The sequence below is a fragment of the Colias croceus genome, chromosome 19, assembly GCF_905220415.1.
Source record: "Colias croceus chromosome 19, ilColCroc2.1".
Taxonomy (NCBI): Eukaryota; Metazoa; Arthropoda; class Insecta; order Lepidoptera; family Pieridae; genus Colias; species Colias croceus.
This window is the reverse complement of record NC_059555.1, coordinates 2,927,259-2,944,574: the sequence shown is the minus strand read 5'-3', so window position 1 is coordinate 2,944,574 and position 17,316 is coordinate 2,927,259. Positions and strand designations below refer to the sequence as shown.

General features: G+C 33.6%; 1 long non-coding RNA gene across 1 annotated transcript; it reads right to left on the bottom strand.

The window, feature by feature from the left end:
• Window positions 1-3,178: 3,178 nt before the first annotated feature.
• LOC123700500 lies at window positions 3,179-4,711 on the bottom strand. The gene is made up of 3 exons (XR_006752619.1): window positions 4,617-4,711; window positions 3,673-3,834; window positions 3,179-3,377 (listed from the first exon to the last, which is right to left on the bottom strand). It is a non-coding gene; the product is annotated as an uncharacterized LOC123700500 (long non-coding RNA).
• Window positions 4,712-17,316: the final 12,605 nt, after the last annotated feature.

Genomic DNA, 17,316 nt, shown 5'->3' with positions numbered 1-17,316 from the left:
TGATAAAAAACGTAAAAACGGAAAACAGATAAATCTATAATTTATTCGATTTTTAAACTTTTTCTATAAAATATAAAATTAGCTTCAACAATACTTACCATAAAAATAAATGGCTTCCTCTTCAAGAATATTAATATAGACATAATATAATTTTATACTATAAACATACCTTTAATATATTAAAATATTTACTCAACAATTTCATCTGTCGTATCGCAAAGTAAGCAGAAAAAGAATTGCTCAATGTAACTGGTAAAAATTCCAAGATGCTGATAGAAATTGATATAAATGTTGCCAATTTAATGTATTGCTCTTGGCAGAAGTAATATTCGACGAAATAACCAAGAATACCGAATATGTCTGGAACATGTAAAAGTTTAACGATCTGTGAAAATGGGAGTCCGAAAAATGGAGGTAAGAGGGGATTCATACGATGTAGAAGAATGTTATACCATGTTTTTTTTAATAATCCCATGTAAATAGTTAGTGGAAGAAATAAACCATTTATGAAAAAGTTCACATCAATCACGCTAAGCAAATATAATAAGACTGCTTGATTATAAAATGACCAAGTACATAATACTTAACCTTAAGTCCCTAATCGATATCAAGAAAACTACCCTACATACGATCTTTTTATTCCAGTTCATCTTTACAAAAGATCTACTTAAACTTAACTTGAACTAAGAAATTCCACTTTTAGCTTTTATCAATTTCTTTATATTCATAATTAGTCTAACTAATACTTACTCAAAGCAGTTATAATTACATAACCATAAATGGCCAAATCTCGACGTATCTCGACGCGATATCCATCCCGTATCTGTATAAGTTTGACCGGTGCCATCCCAACTATCCTGGCCAACCATAGCCCATGCCCCATCGCCCTGTTTACCACAAAACTGTTCTCTTTCATTATTGTATTGTACCTAATATGCTCTAGCTTAGTATAGATATTGAATACAACTAAAAGGTAAAATATTGTAAAGGAAATATTTAGGAAAAACCGTATCCAAAACTGGGTCTTTCAACGCTGGATCACGGCTACTTGAGTATGCGACTAATACAGTGCCTATTCGATATAATCTGATTTCTTGAAGCCTTAATGGAACTGATTATTATATCCAGATAAGCTTAATGTTTTGTACATTGGTTTGTGATTTCTTATCTAATTATCTACATTATATACGAGTATACCACATTTATAGTCCCGTAACAATCAGGGCACTTTTAAAAACTAGAATTATAATATAGTATGGTGTTCAATTCAAGATCAATTTGCTTTTAAGCGATAACAATGCTTTTTATCAGAACTTGTAATTTAAAATTATTATTGTTTTAAATATTGAAATAAACTATAAAAATATGGGTCAATTCACTCAGGAATAAAGAGTTTTCTTCTGGTGGAAGAGTTTTACCAACTTCCCTACATTATTATCATGAAATAAGTATTGGGGAAAACATTACTTTTAACAATTTATTTATAACATTTAGAGTAGGTAATAAACTAAATTTCATAAATGCTCGTACACTCTTATATCGTAGGTAAATCGTAATAATATCTTTAGTGTTTAAATAACAGTTGATATAGATTTTGCAGTGTATCGGGCAAAATTTTAAACGAGAATATTAGTTCTATGACCTAAAATTTGAGCCTGAAAATTATCGTCAAAGCATTCGTATCGTCGAGATTAAGGCATCATTAAGTATTACCTATACAAAAATAGATAATTTTGCGAACAGTACATTTTTCAAAATTCCAAACAAACGCTTTCGATGAAGATACGAATCCTAAGACGATAGTTTTCGTGTGCAAGCACTGATTCCGATTATATTTTATAGTATTTCATGAAATAAAAGACACGTTTTGGTGCAATCAATAATTTTTACATACAATTTTATGATAATTTTATTGTAAGCTACTGACATGTAGAAGCGAAAAGGCATTTACATAAATAGCAAAATAGGTAATATCTTAGATTACAAAATAAAGTACAGATGGAGCATGACAACCGCCCGTCGCCCTTGTCAAAGAAAATACGAAATCAAAAACAAATACGTCGCTGCACCAGTGCTATAGCGCATATAGTGTCATGAAATACGTCAAAAAGGGTTTGCAATTTTAGTAAAAAAATGCTGTCTTGTGATAATAAAACGCTGTAAAATTTGTTCCCGAAAACAAAAAAAAAGATGAAACATCGTTTCACAGGTTTTCTGTAGATTATTTGGCTGATTTATTTCTATAAACGAAAAATAATTTTACAGATATGAAGGAATACAAAACTTCAACGTATGTTGCCAGTATTTTGAAAATGAATTTGCCATTTTTATTGGTAAAACGGTAAAATGGTTAAAAGATCTTCAGGGTGCTGTTGGATTTTTCGATCGTGAATGTGATTATTTGTATAGTGCACTAAAGTTTCATGATCATTATTAGATTATTTTAATAAGCGAAATACATTATTTTGTTACTTTTATAAAGCTTAAAAACGTCATAGTCGTTTTCGCTAGCGATTTAATTTATGTGAACTACATGATGAAAATAAAATGTCCCGTATTGTCGACTAAAAACTACCGCTATTCGCATTCATATATTTGAAAAATAAAAAAATTAATAATTAATTATTATAGTTAATATTGAAACTTTTTTTTATGTGATTTATTTAATTAAAAATTGAATATAATTATTTTGTCCATATAATATAACTTTAGTAGGCAGGTATTTTATATAATAAAAGAATTTTTACAATATTATAAAAAAAAATATCATAAACCCGAAATTATATTAAAATAAAAATTAAAACTTGACTGCTAATTTATGTGTATAGCCTACGTCAATATCGCCACTAACATAATAATTCAGATGATTGCAATGAAACCTCACATCTCAAAATCGGTCCAACGGTTTATACTGCAGTGCGTGTCAAAGAAATATTATAAATACATATATAAACTCGAAAAACATAACCCTCTTTTATCCGTAGTCGGGGAAAAATTTGGGAAATTTTTCAATATCCGGTAACATTACACGCACACAGAAGCACCGTGTACGTACAGTGCAGCGGCGAAATGACAGCACACATAGCTTTATTGAAAATGACGATAAATCATTCGGTTTAGTTCGGCAACGCTCCATCTGTCTTTTATTTTGTAATCTAAGGGTAATATTATCTTTATCAAAAAAAATGAATAATAAGCGAGATGCCAAATTCGTAAGTCGTAAGGGTACATACATTTTTTTAATGTCTCAACTAACGGTTTTGTTCTTTAATCTGTTCATCTATGATAGCACGAAGTGTAGCACTTTTAGATACTTATTTCTTCAATTACTAAAACTGTATTATAATAATGAGATAAGTCAATACTACGCCCAGTGTCTGAAAATAAATTATTTCTTTAAGAGCCGATTTTTCAATCCTTGGTTAAAATTTATTAGTCAAATAAAGTATTACACGAACATATTAAAATGTCACCTATAAACTGTCAAATAAGGACAATTCAATACACTTTTGAAATGGTAGTTAAATACGTTATTCGATGAATATTTCTATTCGTAATGAAGTGATTTAATTTTATTTTTTTATTATACTTTTGATGCAATCTTGAAAATATTGAGTACACAAATCTATATTTTAATACATAAAAAATTCAAAATTTTCGTATTATATAAACCTGAGCAATTAGGGATCTGTGCATAGTAATCAACCCCATTGGTTGAAATGTAAAATCGTATTCGCATAGTTCCATATGAAGTATATCTAATTCCGGGTAATGCTCTAAATTCAGAGTTTCATCAGTCATAAGCTCTCCTAGGATCAGTTTTATCTCCACTATCTGAAATAACGTAAAAGCTTTAAACAAAACTCAAACTCAAAACTCAAACTCAAACATTTATTTATTCAATTAGACTTATTCGAGAAAGATCTGTGTTCGAGAAGCACTTTTGAAACGTCAATACATATTTTTAACATTTATCACCGATTCGGAAAGCAGTATCTATGGAGAAGAATCGGCAAGAAACTCCATTGTTGCTCTTTTAAATCATTTCAGTATTACAATTTAATTTTACAAAATATGTAAGTAACTGTACGTATATATTATCATAATATGCCAAAGAACTGTCCTGTGGTTTTTACGCGACAACCCTCCATAGGTTTTTATCTTCCATAATTATATTCCTCAATGCTGTAATAGGCTCTCTGAACTAATACGTTTTTAACATAATTTATAAATTTAGCACTACTAAATTCTTTAATACTATGAGGAATTCTGTTGTAAAAAAGTATATCTTGGCCCATAAATGAATTTTTAACTTTAGCTAACCGGTAAAAAATCGAGTAGATTTTTGACACAAACCTTATTGAGGTGCATACAGGTAATAATTTTCAACACTATGTACTGTTATCATCATCAATAAGGATTTTTATTATTAAATACTTATTGCTTTGTTAGGTACCTATAAAAGTATCTCTGGATTTAAAACATGTAAGTATTTGAAATTCATATACCGTTTTGCCATATATGATTCATTGCCGACTTGTGTTGCAAAATTGTGTCTGTAAAGTTTATACTTCCAACTTATTCTCTAAGTTTGTTTGATATATGGAGTTCGTTACCTTTTTATCAATTCTTACAAATGGTTCGATGATTAACATCATGGACAATATATAGTACATGAAGGTCAAGAAATGGAATAACGCCGAGATACTCGGGAAACCTGAAAGGATAATTTTGTTTATTTCAAATCTCCTATTAATATGTTTTGGTATTTTGTTTCCCTTGGTCTTAAACTTAAAAAAAAATGACGTGTGGCACTCGGGGACTGCCCCGGTAAAGCTATTGCATGCTATGCCTTCAAGCCACACCTCCGCCCGTCGGAGTGAGGAGCGTGAGGTTTTTCGTTACGGAATTTCTCGATTCGGTCCCCGCGCTCAAGGCCCGCGATAGAAGCTATGCAATAGCTTAAAAACAAATACTAAAATTTTATGTTATGATTACAAATACTAAAATTTTATGTTATATTATAAAAGATAGTTAAAAATAAACGTTTGAAGAAAAACTCAAGATATTATTGTATAATCATCGATCCTTGATAGAGTGGGATCCCAGAGCCAAATGTTAAGCAGAATCGTCCACATTTCATCCATCAGAAAAGAGGTGAGGTCTGACGGGCCTGGAATCTTGTACTATGATCAATCCCGTCGAACGTCGAACGTGGGTCAAAATCGAGTCTAAAAGAGTCATACAAACATAAGCTTGTTTAATACTCACCACTGAAATAAATGCCCTTAGTGGAGGCAAATGTACAATTGGTCAGTCTTAACACGATACATGCATACATTAAGATGACAGAAACCTCATTCGATTCGTTTATTTTCCAATAAATATTGCTGAATGAATTAAATCTGTCTTCAATTATTACAATTTTTCTCTTCACTGCCCCGCTGTATATTATAGGTGATGAAGCTGTAAAAAATATTAATAATTTAGATGTAGGTACAACCAAGGTACAAACTAATTGCAAGCCCTTTTTTAAATAAAGGATAAAACAAATAATAATAACGACTGATTAGAGAAATTAATAACTATGAAAATTATTTTCAAAAACACACAAGACATTTTTATCAAAAAATCTTCATATTATGAACATGACAATTTAATAAATAATGTAAACGTTCAAAAGTAAATGAATTAATGAAGTAATATCCTTAAAACAATAAAAGGAAACAAGAAATTTCAAATTAGCAAAAATTTGGCGGCCGTATAAAGGTAGCGATCTGTACCAAGCAATCCTCAAAGTTTAAGGAAAGTGAAATTATGTGTTTTTACTATACCATTAGGCTTCATGTTACCGAGGGCTTCTAGATCATCCTGCACACTTTGCAAGATTGGCAGTAACTCAACGTACGACGCAAACATTTGAATATGTAATAGACAAATTCCAATATGTAAGAAGTTGAGACATGAATACGAGTAGAATACGATACCTGTGTATATAATATAACTGTCCTTACTTTTATCAATAACTAGATTTCCGCCCGCGGCTTCGCCCGCGCAGTCAAAGAAAAACCCGCATAGTTCCCGTTCCCGTGGGATTTCTGGGATTGCGTCATTTTCCCGGGATAAAAAGTAGCCTATGTCCTTTCTCGGGTATCAAAATATATCCATACCAAATTTCATGAAAATTGGTTCAGTAGTTTAGGCGTGATTGAGTAACAGACAGACAGAGTTACTTTCGAATTTATAATTTTAGTAGGTATGGATTAAGAGTATAAAACATTGATATTGGCTGATTGTTAGATCTATCTAATAGGCACACAAAATTCAATCGCTGTGCTGTTGCTGTGCAGCTGTTTCGGCTATCACAATGAATAAGAATAGCAGAAAGGAATAACTAACACTGTGACACAAGAATTTTAATAAATATGTAGAGAAGAGAAGATATACTAGAGGACGCACGGGCAAGATGGAGATGGCGGGTAAAACGAATTATCTTTGAACAAAACATCTCATAACCATGTTATAATGCCTTCACGATGCAATGGTGGTAAGACCAGTTACATTATCAAGAGCAACGATACTTTAATATGTTTCTATCGACGTACTATCGGCCAAAAATTCGATCTACCAGCTCCATCTTGCCCGTTCGACCCTCATACTAATACTATACTTATACAGGGTGTAATCGTTAAGTGTGCACAGGCGATTTTTCCGTAAGTATTACAGATAACAAAAAACTTTAAACTGATATCGAAAGTACTTAACCTCATGAGTAAAATGGCCGTAATAAATTTTTAAAAATAAATCGAGAAATATCAAAAAAATTATCTTTAAACCCTCCCATACATTAAGTATGAAATATGAATATCCCGTATACATTTAATATGAAAGATTTTAGCTTTCTTTTTCTTTTTTTGGTTTTCTGCTTTAATTACTTCGCAAATTTGAAGTGGCATTTTCCACGCTTTTTCCGGACATTTTCACGCATTTTACAGACATTTTCCGGGAATTATCCAGGCATTTCCCAGGCATTTTCCGGATGTCCCCGGAAAATGCCTGCGTGAAAATGTCCGGGGAAAAAGTGGAACGTACCTGGAAAAACCCCGGAAAATGCCTGGGAGTTTCCCGGAAAATGCCCGGAAAATGCCCGGAAAATATCCGGAAAATGCGTGAAAATGTCCGGGAAAAGAGTGGAAAACGCCTGGAAAATCCTCGGAAAATTCCTGGAAAATCCTCGGAAAATGCCAGGGAAAAGCCTGGAAAATATCCGGAAGATGCCTGGGAAATGACCGGAAAATTCCCGGAAAATATCTGGAAAATGCGTGAAAATGTCCGGGAAAAGTGTGGAAAATGCCTGGAAAATCCTCGGAAAAGGCCTGGAAAATCCTCGGAAAATGACAGGGAAAAGCCTGGAAAATATCCGGAAAATGCCTGGGAAATATCCGGAAAATGCCTGGGAAATGCCCGGAAAATGCCTGGAAAATATCCGGAAAATGCCTGGGAAATATCCGGAAAATGCCTGGGAAATGCCCGGAAAATGCCCGGAAAATATCCGGAAAATGCGTGAAAATGTCCGGGAAAAGTGTGGAAAACGCCTGGAAAATCCTCGGAAAATGCCTGGAAAATCCTCGGAAAATGCCAGGGAAAAGCCTGGAAAGTATCCGGAAAATGTCTGGGAAATGCCCGGAAAATTCTCGGAAAATATCTGGAAAATGCGTGAATATGTCCGGAAAATGCGTGAAAATGTCCGGGAAAAGTGTGGAAAACGCCTGGAGAATCCTCGGAAAATGCCTGGAAAATCCTCGGAAAATGTCAGGGAAAAGGCTGGAAAATATCCGGAAAATGCCTGGGAAATGCCCGGAAAATTCCCGGAAAATGCCTGGGAAATATCCGGAAAATGCCTGGGAAATGCCCGGAAAATTCCCGGAAAATATCCGGGCAATGCGTGAAATGTCCGGGAAAAGCGTTTTAAATGCCTGGAAATCCCCGGAATACAGGGGAGGTGTACTTATTACTTTACAGGTATTTCCCGGAAAATGAAAATTCCCGGAAAATGTCTGGAAAATATCCGGAAAATGCCTGGGAAATATCCGGAAAATGCCTGAGAAATGCCCGGAAAATTCCCGGAAAATATCCGAACAATGCGTGAAATGTCCGGGAAAAGCGTTTTAAATGCCTGGAAATCCCCGGAATACAGGGGAGGTGTACTTATTACTTTACAGGTATTTTCCGAGGATTTTCCGGATATTCTCCGGGAATTTTCCGGGCATTTCCCAGGCATTTTCCGGGATTTTCCCAGACATTTTCTGGATATTTTCCAGGCATTTCCCAGACATTTTCCGGACATTTTCCTGGCATTTTCCGAGGATTTTCCAGGCGTTTTCCACACTTTTCCCATTCCACATTTCCACATTTTCACGCATTTTACGGATATTTTCCGGGAATTTTCCGGGCATTTCCCAGGCATTTTCCGTGAAATTCCCAGGCATTTTCCGGGAATTTCCTACCGTAACGTATATGGGATATTCATATTAATTCATACTTAATGTATGGGAGGGTTTAAAGGTAATTTTTTTGATATTTCTCGATTTATTTTTAAAAATTTATTACGGCCATTTTACTCATTAGGTTAAGTACTTTCGATATCAGTTTAAAGTTTTTTGTTATCTGTAATACTTACGGAAAAATCGCCTGTGCATACTTAACGATTACACCCTGTATACATATTTTTCCCACTACGCGTAAGAACTACAATAAACTTATACAGGGTTTTAATCAATAATGAAAACACAACATAATTCTATCTATATCCAGACGAATCGACTCGACTATGTTTTCTTTTTCTTTAAAAAACCTATATACACAAACACATATGTACCATCACATCCTTTGAAAATGAAACACAAAACATTATTTTATTATAGCAGAAATATGAAAATAGTACTCACTGAATCCATGAATTTGGTAACTAGCATTTGTCGCATGAATATCGATACATATACGCAATAGGAGCAATAATACAGCCGCAGCTATAAATTTTTTCTCGTCATCATTTTTCTTTTTGCGAATGGTTAACTTTATCTGAAAAATGCATAAATAAATATACTTAGACAAATAAAAAACATAAAAGAAGCGTCAATACGATAAACTCACGATTCAATCTGTATATTTAAAATGGGTCAAAAACGACTCTTAAAGGAACGGAAGGATTCTAGAAGGAGTCATTACTATCTTTCAAATAAAAAAAATCATAAAAATCGGTTCACTCTTTCGAGGGTTGTGAGGTAGAGAACCCAAAATACAGTCAAATTGAGATCCTTCTTCCATTCTTGAAGTCGATTGAAATCATAGCTTACTTACCTTATCAATAATAATAATTTGCTGAATAATGATTTTTATTCGCTTTAAATTAGTATAATATCCATAGCCTATATAAATAGACAATGCAATGTAATTTAAAATCCACACATAGCCGTAAACAGAAGACTTTTTGTAGACGGTTGTTACAGGGATCGAGGCATCTTCCCAAATCTCATGGAGTATGACGCCTAATACTATTAAAATATCTGAAAATAGTGTTCATCAAACGTATCTACTAATTACGATAAAGGCTATCTATCTATTTAAATGTTTCTTTTATTGACGTGACAATGTCTTATAATTTGATAGAGCCGGCTGCACGCCCGAAAAAACATGACTCATGTGGCGTTACCTCGCTCTGAGGCGTTCCAGTGCAAGCGAGAGCGCGGAATGAGCGACAAAGAAGGACAATCGTTGTCACGTTCAACTATCGTCAGTAAACCAACTTTACAGACAACCAATTTTTTTTATTTATTTATTAGTTCCAGACGAGTTCCAAAGCAACTTTACTACAAATATTAAAAACAGTTCAGATAGATCATTGATCAGGCTCTACGTAGTTCTGCCCAAATTGAATAAGGCTAAAAATATACCTAACAACACCTTCATGATTGTATAAAGATAAATTTTTTAAAAGCATCTATAAGATTATTTTAACCAATAATTAATCAATACGACTTACTGAGAAGTGTATAAAAAATCCACCCTAAAACGGCGTAGAAGCGGGAGACTCGTATACGGTATCCAGCCTGCTCAGTCGTAATGGATATAGGAGCCAATGCTAGTGGTCTCATTATCCGTAGAACTAGGGCCAGAGTGCCTCGGACTACACAACTTTTGGGATGCATGTCTTTTATCTGGCGCATAAGGAAAAGGAAAGGAAAGGTGGAAAGGTTATCTTCTGGATATATTATGTTTAGTTTATCTGCCTATTATGAGAAATAAAGTAGCTTAGTAAATTTTATTCAAAACGTGTTGAAGGCATTGAACTTTATCAGATTCTCTCGACTGTGACTACTAAACTCTAGCTTCGTAAATAAGTAAATGCAGTTAATTTTGGTCATGATTAAACATTGCACAGGAACATTTCAGAAGCATGAAACTCATAGTTTATACCTACGCGACGTAACTTCGTAATATCTTTTAACGAAGCTTGTTTACTTCTACCGATTTTAACTTTCTATTCCCAATTCAAACTTATAGCATACATTATATAATAGATGTGAATTATTACCTGAATTGAATATTTGTGCTCTTTTACAGACACTGAAGTTAAATAATAAATTGTTATGTCTAGGATTTGTTATTATAAACACATTAAAGTAATCATGTGTTTGCTTCAGTTCGATTTAAAATCGATTATTACTTCCTAATGGAGATTACAAGTTATGATAATAAGGCATGCATAATTTAAAGTACAGATTCTTTATATAGTTTTATGAGTCCCGTAGAATATATTTTCGTCGTTATTGTTGAGGTTTTTTTAACCCATTGAGCCCGGCGGAAACCCAAGCGGCCCGATCGGTTCCAGACACAATAGATTTTCTATTGTGTCTATGGTTCCAGGGCCTGAGTTAGTCCTTTGATCAAACAAAAAAAAAGCGTGTGTGCCGTGCACAAGACGTATCAGGTGAAACTACTTTGGCAAGATTCAAAGATACGAAAATCGTCGCCTTACTCCATGGCGTGACGGTATTACCATGACGCGATCTTGAAATTTTACTCTCAAGGCGACTAAAACAGTGTTAGAAAGATTGTTACTTAGTTAAATTACTTAAACTTCTTTTTTTCTGAAAATATTCTGACGAAATAAAGATTTATTTTAAACGGTTATTCATAGGCACTATCAAGAATGTTAATTCCTTCTTTGGCCTTCGCATAGCTGTTATAATAATAGAACTCTTACTCAATGTCGAATTTATTTAAAAAATAATTCATATAAGAAGGGAAAAATTTATTAAAATACAACCGGAAGGAAGTTAGCGCGGAAAGGTTTTAAGCTATTGCATAGCTTCTATCGCGGGCCTTGAGCCGATTTTTATGATTTTTTTTATTTGAAAGATAGTAATGACTCCTTCTAGAATCCATCCGTTCCTTTAAGAGTCGATTTAGACCCATTTTAAATATACATATTGAATTCGAATACAATAATTTCGTGAGTTTATCGTATTGAAGCTTGTTTTATGTTTTTTATTTGTCTAAGTATATTTATTTATGCATTTTATTCAGATAAAGTTAACCATTCGCAAAAAGAAAAATGATGACGAGAAAAAATTTATAGCTGCGGCTGTATTTGCTCTTATTGCTAGGATCCCACTCTATCAAGGATCGATGATTATACAATAATTTCTTGAGTTTATCTTCAAACGTTTATTTTTAATACCGTAAAATGCTGTAACATTGCCTTTATAGCTCAACATTGCCTAAATTCAAAAAAGTTAAATTATTCCCGCTGCGAAATGTTTTTTATTGTCTATGGTATTACTAAAAGCAAGTCGGCAATCTGTATGGCAACATTCAATCACACGTCACTCCAAATTTTAGTTAACAAACTGTCAGAGTCCTTTTCATTGTCGGTGCGGATACTCGCTTTTTACCGGCTCTCAGGAAAATTTCATTTTGTGAATATTTATGCTTTATTTCCTAGCGTAATATGTTATATAGCAAAGAAAATATGCTCTTTTATGTATTTTAACTGTTTTTTCTGTATTATATCTTAATTTAAACCGTTAAATCATGGTCGGCAAAGTTGTGTCAGATTTTCGCAACTTTTTACTCAACATTATCTAGGGTTATGCCGGCACTACACATAGGCCAACGCGTTGGCGAGCGCGTTGGCACATGCACTTGTCCAATGTGTAGAACGGGCGTTCGCGCGCTGGTGGTAGGTATTTGAACGTTGGCCAGCGCGCTTGCGAGCTTGCCGCGCGGTGTCGGAACCATCAAAGGACACTTGTCGCAAGCTTGGCGCACCATCCACACATTGGCCGCGCGATCAGTTTGACTGTAGCAGCGATCAGGAGTGCACGTTTTTTTCTTGCGGCGAATTAACACCTAACTTGACAAAATGGCGAACAATATGAGTAACGAGGAAACATTTAAATTTATTGAGCTCTATCAGAGTTAAAACTGCCTGTGTTACCCAAAAAATAAGTACCATAAAAATAAAAATGTTGTATGTATTAAAAGTGCCAAATAAATAAGGTTCTTGGACATGCCGTTTTCCTCACAATGTTTTACTTCACAAAGAGCATCCTACTTTAATATTATTTTAATATTATAAATGTGAAAGTGTGTTTATTTCTTTGTTTGTTACATCCATTTTGAATCCGTCCGCACATTGGCTCGAACCAAACCATACTGAACGACCTTCCAATGTGTGGATTACTCACAAGCGCGTTTGCAAGCGCACCGCCAGCGCGCTGGCGAATGCGCTGGCCTATGTGTAGAGGCGACTTTAGGGCTGCCCCTTTTAATTTTTTCAACAAACTCTTAATCGACCGTGGTTTTGCTTGTATAATTTTTTTTTTTGTAATTGATCTAACAACGTTTTATAGAAGCTAGAACTATTGTTTCTTTATTTATCATCATCAGAAATTAAGGATGTCGAATTTAATTTTCTTTAAGTCATTTATAGTACTTATGATTACATGAGCAACCCACCCAAGAGTAGATGCTGAATGTGGCGGTAGATTTAGTCACATGTAAGAAAATATCTTCATACGAGGCGGAGAAGCAATTCGGTATTCCTAGGCGTACAAAACAAAATATGTAAGAATCTTCATGTAAAATCTGTGGGCCATCCTACAAAATTATTTGCAGAAGAAGAAAAGCATATTGCTGAAGTTGTTAATTTATCAGCAGAGTTCGGTTGTCAATTGAGTAAAGATTGAGTATGATTGACTTGCGTATTGTTCTGCACGATTATTTAGAAAAAAATGACCGATTGCAGGTTTTTAATGGAAAATGTTGGAAAACTATTTGTTGATCTCACTAATGTAAAACTCTTTGTTGATTTTATGTAAAACTATTTGTTTATCTCACTGCAGGCTGCTGTTGTAATCTTTATTACTTATACGTAATAGATACCAACATTATTTTTTTTAATGTTATTACAGAATATTAACCTAATATTATTACATAATATTTGTTTTCCTATGGAAAAATGTGATTAAAATTTAAGTACAACAATTTGATTTATTAAAAATATATTTGAATATTAAGAAAAATTGTTGCATTTCCTTTGGGGCAGCCCTACACCAAACTCACTTTTGTATGGGACTTTTAGAGAAACATGCACAACTTTGCCTAGCATTGTAAAAAAAAATTTCTTGTGCTATTCAAGATTCAGTGAAGTCTGACGTGGAAAAGAACTTCATGGCAATATGGGTGTCAAATCCGTTACCAAAATACCTATTCATTTAAAAAGATATTATGACAGGCAATGTTGTAGTTTTTACCTCAACTTTGCCTACGTTTTCAAAGCAATTTTTTGGTGCTTTATAGGTGTTTTTTTTACTAATAGCAAATGTATTTCTATAGCTTAAAGTCCAATATTGGACAGTAATTGAAAAAACATACGACTTTCTTAACGATTAAAGATTTATCGAAGAAAAACGTCAAAATCCGTGCAAAGTTGCAGCAATTTACGGTATATCGTATATCTTTTATAATATAGTTATTAATCATAACATAAAATTTTAGTATTTGTTTTTAAGCTATTGCATAGCTTCTATCGCGGGCCTTGAGCGCGGGGACCGAATCGAGAAATTCCGTAACGAAAAAACCTCACGCTCCCCACTCCGACGGGCTCGGAGGTGTGGCTTGAAGGCATGCTATGCAATAGCTTTACCGCGGCAGTCCCCGAGTGCCACACGTCTTTTTTTTCATGTCTCGGCGTTTGCGTTAGCGGACACCATGCGGGTTTTCCTTTGAAAACGCGGGCGAAGCCACGGGCGGAAATCTAGTAAATAATATTATAAATAAGGAAACATAAACATTAAGGTCTATAGATATCGCTGCAGTGCTGATACATGTAAATAAGGCCCTTATGCATCGCAACGACAATTGATGACGTCACAGTGCAGTAGTTAACTATGCAGTTTTTCAGTTAATTTTTGTAAAAATTATCAAAATTAATTTTTGTATTTGATAGAGCAAATCGGGAGCAACTTTTTTGTAAATTTTTTTTATGAAAAGTGAATATATTTCATTCTATAGGGAAATCAAGTTTTCAGTATTTGTAATTTTTTTTTTTAATTAATTATAAATAAACTAATAATTATTATAGAAGTGGAGCAGGAGCATTACAGATTCTGATGGAGCATTTAAGGAGGAATTTTTTGAGATATTAATAATAAAAAAAAAACTTTCCGCGCTAACTTCCTTCCGGTTAAAATACAATTCATGAAAACAAAATTATAACAAAGCTGTTTGTTTATTATTAAAACTGTATTAGTATATAATTATATACTACTAGCGGTCCACCCCGGCTTCGCCCATGGTACATGTTTACGTTTTCTCTCCATAAGAACCATCTTCGTACTTCAAGGAATATAATAAAAAAAGAATTATCGAAATCGGTTCAGCCGTTCTCGAGTTATGCGCTTACCAACACATTTTGCGATTCATTTTTATATTATAGAAGATAATATATATAGTTATACATAATTATGTATAACCATAAAAAACATAGGTATATAGAAATAGAACCTTGAAATTCACAAAGTACTAAGTAGCAATTAAAAATTCCTGTATTAAACACAGAAGGCTTTCATAAAACAGATAAAAACCTATAATTATATAGAACTGAGGGTACTTTCTGTTTATCATAGTACATTTATCATTTTCCTAATAATAAAATCAGATATCCAAAGCATATTATTTTAAATTACACATACGAGTTTTTAAAATACTTCGTAGTACCATATTATAGTATTATGTGGTACTGCAGTAAAGCAGTCGACTGTGAAACAAACTAGGGTTAAGCCACTAAGAGCGCGGCCAATTTTTGGATGGGCAATTGGTAGTTAATATTTGAACTGATTTTTTTCATCACGAGGTATAAGGTTCAGATTACAGATATTGCATACAAGGTTGCAGATATTGTATTTTGTTTGACCTAATTATGCATTTGAGATTTTATACTTATTTAGTACTCCGTTTTTAAATCGCTGCCGCCGCAGCCGTTTCGCTGTTTTCATTTTTTTTAGGTTTCCTAAAAGATCTATTGTAAGTGATAAGTCCTTGTTAATCTAAAATCTAGATGCTTCTTTAAAAAATATGCAATGTTGAATAGAAGTGCTGTGCATAAAATAATAAATAATAAAATTCCTTATTCCAGTTAAAAGCAAGAGAACACTTAAAACTGACGAAATGATGCAGTTTAACAATATAAATAAAACAAGACACATTGCTGTCTCAAATGAAAACCAAATAGACACCAGTTTCGTGGTATCTGGTGCTTTTAAGAAAATATTATGGTGGTCCCGTATATTTTGCGTTGCGCCTTTATCGTTTTCAAAGGTAAAAAATGGATACCGTGTTGAAATACATAAGCGTTACGCTTACCATGGCTATATAACTATAACTGTTATAAGTAAGTAGTTTCGAACCGGTAGTAAAATAAAAAAAATGTGTGCTTGTACTAGTGTACACACGCAAGAAGTGAAACTTCTTTATGACCTTATTTTTCAAAAAATAATTTACTATATGCAACTTTACAGAAATACAAGCGTAGAGTGAACAGGTAACTTCTAGGGAAGCGCGCTCCATCTTAGACCACATCTCAGCTTAACATCCGGCGAGATTGTGGTCAAGCGCTTCCCTATCGACAATAAAAATAAATACTTCGAATCACGCGTGCTAGGGATAAGAAAAAGATGGCGCGTAACGGAAAAATGGCACGCGTAACGAAAAAATGTTACACTAAATATTTTTCCAACCCCGATAAAGAAGTTTCACTTCAAAAATGGTAATATTATGTTGTGACACTTCAAAAGTGCTTCTAAAAGACATCTTATTGAATAAAATGTATGAGTTTGTAGGTAGTCTTTGGTATCCATTCTATCAAACTTATTCTAAATGTTGTTACTATTTGCAAACAGTTGAACTTACCGATTATTTATTTACTTATTTAAATACGGTCTACTTTAATGTAAAAAGATTTGTATAGCCTCGGCCTAATTGTGTGCATTTTAAAAGTATTTAATTCATTAAGATTAGATGAACATCACAAATTAAATATATTAAAACCTTGTCAAGTATGTGTTATTAACATAATGACATTTGTTTTTTAGATATTATCTCTGTTACTGGTTACATTGTCCACTTTCTTTATACACCAAGTCTTATGAAATACAGCACGTTTATAGTTTTTACTCTATTCGTACTAGAATTTTCACTTATAACCATCAATAATACGATTGGATCGTACTTTTCTTTAAAATGGATGAAAATTATGAGGGAATATCTCAATATGGTTCAGGTAATTATCCGGATAAGTCGGACTCGCGTCGAGAGTTCCGTTCAGACCCATTGTGAAGTGAAACTTCTTTAGGCGCGTTAAGAGTTACATTTCAAGGTCGCGTCATGACAATACCGTCACGTCATGGAGTAAGGCTACAATTTTGGTATCTTTGAATCTTACCAAAGAAGTTTCACTCCTGACACATGTACTCGGCTTAATGTGTTATCATGTGTTTACTTTTAATTTATGATTTTTCTTATGTTGCTACGTGCTAAAGTATCGGTAGACCTGAGTATTTAATAGATAGGGAGGCGAGGTAGCTAAATGGCGTAATTAAACGGCGCCGTCGAGACTTATCAAAATCGATAGATAAAATAATTTCGAAAAGAAAAGCTTCTATGGTAAAAACCATTTTAGCGGTGGGTTTGGCGTGTACGGATTTTCAAAAATGTAAAAAAAAATAGTTACTTGGGCATTCTCGAGCGCGT